This window comes from Limulus polyphemus, unplaced genomic scaffold (genome assembly GCF_000517525.1).
Source record: "Limulus polyphemus unplaced genomic scaffold, Limulus_polyphemus-2.1.2 Scaffold3385, whole genome shotgun sequence".
Lineage (NCBI taxonomy): Eukaryota > Metazoa > Arthropoda > Merostomata > Xiphosura > Limulidae > Limulus > Limulus polyphemus.
In genome coordinates this window covers 10,708-18,011 of record NW_013668995.1, presented here as the reverse complement: position 1 = coordinate 18,011, position 7,304 = coordinate 10,708, and the positions used below count along the sequence as shown (strand labels likewise).

Here is a 7,304-nt window from a genome sequence, read left to right as displayed (position 1 = left end):
ATACCAATATATATATATATAAAACTGGATGAAATAGTTTGAAACTTCAAAGAACTTTCTAGAGATTATGTAGTTTCCACAAAGATTTTATTTTCATATGTGATCCTTGTATGAATTTCCAGCCTTGAAATTTGAAAAAACTTCTTTGTGATGTACTTTTTAAGAAACAATTAAAAATGCCAAAAGTGTTTGTGGATTTTAATCAGTGATTTTTATTTCTTCCTACATTCCTTTAAAACTCCAATACTTTTTATTTTATAAAACTGTTTTAGCTTTAGGCCTAACAATTGTGATAAAGATTAACTGCATTTTGTTCCCCCACACTCTTCTTAAATTGTTTATTTTGGATTCAAATGCAAAGGTAAAAAAAATATTTCCCATCTGTCTTTTGTCTCCCCCAAATCATTACCCAAGGGACCTTTTGTTGATACCAGAACTCACTATTTGTGACCAATGAGAGACAAAATATGCAAACGAGTGTAGTTTTTTAAAATTTAAATGCTGAAAGTTGACAAAACATTAGAAATCAACGGAACTAAGATTTGCAGTAAAAATCACTTCAACATTAAAAATCTTAGGTCTGTTGACTTTTAATGGTCAACCAGTTTTATGCATTTGAGCCCTCACTTTTATCTTTGTTTTATTTTAAAAACCTGTATGCAGTTTCACTCTATTTACAATCATTGATGTACAATAAAAATAGCCAAATTCTAAGCATGCTAACTTTTGTTAAAAATTGTTAATCACATGGTTTCATTTAATTTATGCAATAAGTTCTAAACCCATTTTATATAAATTTTTTTAAACATTTGCTTTTGATGATTTTCTTTACCTATTCAAGCACAAATTTAGGTTAATATGGCCTAACAAAGTGAACTTATTGGTGAAATGATACTTGATATGGCCACATGCAAAATGATTTAACTAAGCCTATCTCATCTTGTTCCATTGAGGCTTTAAAAGAAAAAACCAGGACTGTAACTGCAGCAGAATTTGTTCACAACCATTCTTTCTTGTAGCAATATATGATCAAGCTATGCTTTTATTATTTTGTTATGATATCTACATGCATCTTTGCTGAAATGGATGCCATACCAGCTTATATACTTGAAAAGTACAGAAAAGGATCTTTCACTGTTTGTTTACATCACTAACATATGACATATTGAAGTTGAGATATAAGCAATTACATCACCCTATGATAACTGAGGTTGAGAAATTGAGTTTTTAAAAAGTGACAAAATTACACTTGTATTGAAATTACAAGATTCAATTAGCATTATTATGTTAGAAACTATTATGTTTTTTCTCATAGGTACTCAAATTGTTAAATTGTGACTGAATTTTTTTAAATTGAATAGTGCAATTTTCCCCTCAAGACAGGATACACACATCTGGGCATGATAGAATTAAATAGCCTAAAAACTGGCCTGAGTTAAACAGTGTAAGCTCAACATTAATAGATGATAAGCCAACATAAATGAATATAAGCAAAAACATCATATAGCAGTTTATGTAAATTTTCCATGGCTTAAGATTCAAGAGAAAAACTCAACAAATTCACTAATTAACTCTTTATGGGCTAGTATAAAATTTAATGCATACAATTTTAAGACAAAGAAACCTAACATATAAAAATAAGTGAATTATTTAGGATTCCTATTACATATACCTACAGACATGAACATTAACAAAGACAGTATCTGTAGAAATTTAGACCTCACTTAGAAAATAACCAAACCTATTAACCTATTTATGTCTGGTGACCTATATGTTTTAATGAGATTGACCAACAGCAACACAAAGTAAGCAAGCATCTTGAGAATATAGATATTGGGTATATAATACTAATGATGTCTTAATTAGCTTTTTCTTTAAAGCTGATGCCTTCAGTTAGGTAAGAAAAGTAAAGTTCTTTGTAAACAGTAATACCCTTCTAAAGTTTAACCTTTACGTGTAGCTTCAACTAATTCTTATCTTTATAAGTTGTTAGGAGAGTATAAAGAGTTGGCTATACAATGAAGGCACTGTCCATTATCTTGTTCAAATTATTTTGATTTGTTTTTGAGTATAAAGAATTTTTTTCACTGTATGTTCTATATTATGTCCATTATCTTCCTTTCTCAAACTCAGAGATCTCAGAATTACTTCATAATAGATATCTCGTTAAACCTACTGTTACTAACCATCATTGCCCTTTAGTCCTACTATTGTGTGATACAAGTTTAAAAAAGGTTTACATTTATGTAAATTGCATTTTTCACAAATGGAAGGACTTACAACCAAGAAGAAGAGTGAGTCACTGAACAAGACAGTTGTATGAGAGCATTGTCAGGTCTAGGAGAAGTTCCCTCTTCGACATTAACAATTTCCTAATTTGAAAGTGTATTTCCAATAATACTTGCATCCTCTCACACTTATAGCTATTACTCAACTGTCAGGGTTTTTTTCTTTTGCCCATCTAAGCAATGGTCTTTTTTTTCTCACTTGTTTCAGTTTTTTTATACCCACTTAATTACCCTTGGCAATATTTATCTCATGACACTCTCCACCTATGTCAATGTGCCCTCTATCCTGGTACTGAATATATGTACTTCATTCAGATAATGTTATCACTTTTTTGAGACTGACTCCATCCCAGTCACTAACACCAGCTCTTAGTGGGGAGGAAGGGCAGGAAAGTGTCAGCAGAAATAAGCATTATTGGAAATACATGTTCGATTTAGGAAAATGTTTACTTTCAATACATATATACCTCCGCTCCCACTTAAAGCTAGAATCCTACATTGAGAAGGTGGAGGGACTGTTGAGAGCAGTATCAATACAGAAAGTGTCTGAATAGATTATGGGTGCATCAATAGAAGATTGGCACCCTAGTGGGGAAACTGCATCCAGAATAGGTATGCTCCTCACCCTGAACTTAATTCCTGTATCATGGGTGGAAATGTATATGAGTGATCATCACTACAAGTCAGCCCCAACCAGATAGCTGAGGTTCCAATACTTGGGGTTGGAGTTAATGGGTCTTGGTCTCTATATCCCACGTTTGTGGCTAGGGCAATTGGTCCGCAAAATTACATCTATATATACTTATGAGTGGATTCCAACCTGTAGCCATTATGATGTGTTCCAAGCCACCTGAATCACAATGAGAAAGTAAGCAACACTGATGTGGACAAGCCTTCTCCTCCAGCTGAAGAAGCCCAAAAGGCAACATCCGCTTGGAATGATGGGATCGTGTATGCCTTACTTAGCCAAAAGAAACAGAACTCATCCAGTCTGAAATTATGAACATTCATTCTCACTCCCCAACCATGTGGACAACATACATTCCACTTTACCCTAGAATTATGGAGAGGACGTGTAACAACTGTACTCAACCAAGGACCCAGGATAGGACCACTCCACATTTGGAATTATGAGGAGATAGTGGACCCTCTTCCATGAACAATGTACGGAATTTATTATGATCAAACAGTAGGGTCATGCACACCCCAAATGGATAGTGCAGTGTAAAATCTGAACTAGTATTACGAGTAGGCTCCTATGTAGGCTGGTGCCACTCCTACTGACATCTGGATACAAAAAATAGGGAAAGGAATGCAATAATAAAGTAACATGTGTCTTAATGCTTTCCAGACTGGGAGGGTGTCACTGATATTTCTTGATATTTTCCTTCTTACAGTGGAAATACTTAACCAAGCTGCATAAAACTTAGAATCAACTCACTAAATACTTAAATAGTACCCAGTTTCAGTTAAAACAAATTCATATTATTTGATTTAGGTTTTCTAATATTTTTCTGTGTTGTGAACTGTCGAAAATCTTGCTGAAACAAAATTATAAACACTTCCTTTCATTTTAGAATTTCAATTTCTTTAAATGTTGATAAAGTTCCATCATCTCATTCTCAACTTCTGATGAAGTCACTTGACTGCACAATACAGATAAGACTTACAAAAGAAAGGCCTGACATCCAAACTTTCAAATAGTGACATTTGGTCAAAATCATCACTACTGGAGACAGCCACAAGTTCTGACTTCAAACATTTACAGTAACTTCATTCTAGACAACATTACAGTGCTCTTTATAGTGCATAATAACACTGAGGATATTGTCCACTGTGTTAGTGATAAATTGTAACTTTGTTTTTTTATTTTTTAAATTGACTTTTGATTAAATATGATTGAAAATAAAAATTTAAAATGAAGCAATGTTACTTATTTGTAATTTACTTCTAAATATTTTACTTTACGTTAATTGTAAAACAAGTTCTACAGGAAATACTATTCAAAATTCACCATGCAGTATTTAAGTTTTATTTAAACTTTATGTATATCTCAATCAAATACAAAAATAAACCTAAGTATTAAGAAACAGATATTTTAAAGAAAACCAGTCATATAGCTTATACAACTTAAAGTAAGTAGAATTTTTATAGTATCTTGGCACTTGTGTATAAAGTTAAAATCATAAATAATATTCAACGTTAAACTGGTACACAATTAAAAACATTTTATTTAGGCCTATATATGGTCTTCAAAAAGTTGACGACTCTACATGTTTCGACGTTACAACGTCATCCTCAGGAGTTGAATGTTGTAACGTCGAAACATGTAGAGTTGTCAAATTTTTGAAGGCCATAGATAGGTCTAAATAAAATGTTTTTAATTGTGTACCAGAGTAATGTTGAATATTATTTATGATTTTAAGTAGAATTTTATTTCATATTATTAATCAAAGTAATATTTTTCAAAATCAACAAAAAAAAAAACATCAACATAATTTTTATAAAAACTAATAACACAACCAACAAATCAAACTTGATCTAAGTTAATTATAATTTTTTTTCGCTAGTTAAATATGAAAAATATTATTCCACTTGGAACAAGATCTAGATCAGATTTATATTTATTTACAGCACTTATGAATATGTAGGTATTTTTACATACTTGCAAACAATTTAAAACACGAGGTTGACATTTTTAAGTAGAAAATTTTTGTAAAGGACAATTTTCCTACTACTTGAATGTTAGGAGGTTGGGTTCCTTCGTGGGTGCAGGATAGCTACAATTACAATTTTTAAATGATGGTGTAGCAGAGGCACCAAAATATTGTTCTTGAATTTATAAACTGTGAGTGTACTTGTGTACCATGGTTACTTGGCACAGGAAATACAACTTTAACCACTAACTTCTACTTACAAATATTACATGAAAGTATTGCTCAATGGCTCTAGTATACAACACAGAGTAATCAGAAACCTTTATCTTATTGATCCACTTGACAATCTTGTGGAATTAAATAAGATCACCAGTGTCTTTTCTTTCTCACGAAAAAATATGAGATCTTAACCTATCCTTGTATGAAAACCCCTTCAATTTCTGGAATCATTCTATTTCTAGTAGCCTGCATCTAAACCCTTCCTAATACGTTGACATCCTTTCTTACATAAAACTAAGAGAACAAAAATGTACACATTATTCCATACGAGACTTAATTACTACTACTAGTATTACTAAACTAGTGATTTGTATAGAATTAAAAATAACTTTTTGATTTGTAATCAATATAATTATATATCTATAATTGTTTTATTCAAATTATTTTATAAGAGAAGAAAATGTCCAAACAACTCTTACTGTTAACGATTTATCTTTTAGTTTTACGGCTTAATTTCGAGTGACATTCGACTCTTTTTAAATCTTTTAACTGTTTAACTTTACTGCCTTGCCTAAGCCTACCCCTGTGCTACCATTAACTATAAGTATTACTAACGGTAATGCCATGAGTAATGCCTAATGGTTTAAACTAACTTAGGCACACAATCACCGATTGATATATTTTTAATTTTAGTTAGTAAAACATCAGTATACACATAGTAATTAATATAAGTGTAACTAAATGACCAAAATCAAATTTTAAACGTCCTACCTTATTGGCACATAACCGCCATACGTAGCATGCCGAACTATATCTCCTCAAATTTCATAACATGAAAAACCTAATCTGCTTCGAAAGTTCTTAAATTTAAACTCTTAGTTACTATCTTTACTACCATTCGTGTCCAGTCATCTAGACTAATTCAAATACCAAACTAGCGGGCACATTTATAAAGGGGAAAAAACATATATAAATATATTTATTTATGTATGTGTTTATAATATTTCAATCTTCGCTACCAGTTTCATACTCTCCTTCAATATCATTTCTTATTCATGAAAATGAATAATAAACATACACAGACACACAAATATATATATATATATATTCAAATCAAAGTTACTTTTGTTTCACGGTCATAAAATGCAAAAAAAGCAATGTTTCTAGTTATAATATATTTTGAACTTCTAGCGCTGTCTGTAAAAACCCTGGAAAAACAATTAGTACTATTGAAATAAGTCTTAAAGCAATTATAGTTTGTCAACGGTAAGCTTACAGATTTACAACACTAAAATCCGAGATTCGATTCCCTGCGATGAATAGAACGTAGATAGCCGGTTGTGTAATGTGCTAAATAGTTACTTCATTTTTGTTATAAAGTCTATTTTTTATTGTTCTAACTTGTTTGTTAGCAAGAGAGCACATGACGTTAAGATAAAGTAAGTTTGTGGGAGTAACTTAGAAAATTCTAGATTTTTGCGTCAAGGAGATGTACAAACACATTAACACAATAAGATCAAAGAAGTATGGAAAGGTTGTAATGATGAGACTGAAGAAGTACAAAAGAACGTTAACAAAGTCAACAGCAAAATAGAAAAGGACATTGACAAAGTTCAATAAGCGAAGAAGAGAAAGACATAAACGACGTAGAAAAGAGATTAATGAAGTAGAATAAAGCATATGAAGAATGAATTGTTAAATGCAAAGATTAAATCAGCCATTCCTTTTTCTGTATTGCCTCAAAAGCTCCAACTTAAAACATCATCGACTAAATTCATGAAATAGGAAAACTCATTTGGTCTACACATATTACAATTACTGTTGTAGCATTTTTTACTGAAGGGCCATTTTGGACTGCTCCAAACAAGACATTACCAAGCCCATTTCCAGAGTTCAGTTGGCCAGTTCAACATCAACCGATAAAGAAAACAATAAACTATGATGGGAAAGTATCATGTTAGTCATAAAATTCACAATTCGAAATCATTTCGAGAATAAATGGGTGGAATAGTGAACAACAAGTCATCCATCTTGTTGCACATTTAAAAGTACCAACCTTGACTACATTCAGTAACCTTTCAGCTGAGAGACCTAACAACTATAAAACATTAACAGTTGCCTTATCCAACAGGTTTGGAAT

The 7,304-nt window shown here is 31.5% G+C and overlaps 1 protein-coding gene across 3 annotated transcripts in view; it reads right to left on the bottom strand.

Moving 5' to 3' along the window:
• The window catches only part of LOC106469267 (USP6 N-terminal-like protein), a 74,873-nt gene extending 68,794 nt beyond the window's left edge, over positions 1 to 6,079 (bottom strand). For 2 of the 3 annotated variants that reach the window (XM_022397737.1, XM_022397738.1), the window contains exon 1: positions 5,936 to 6,079. The gene's annotated coding sequence lies outside the window, so the exon portion shown is untranslated. The remainder of the gene's footprint in view (positions 1 to 5,935) is intronic. The other variant, XM_013929747.2, reaches the window with a different exon arrangement.
• Positions 6,080 to 7,304: the final 1,225 nt, after the last annotated feature.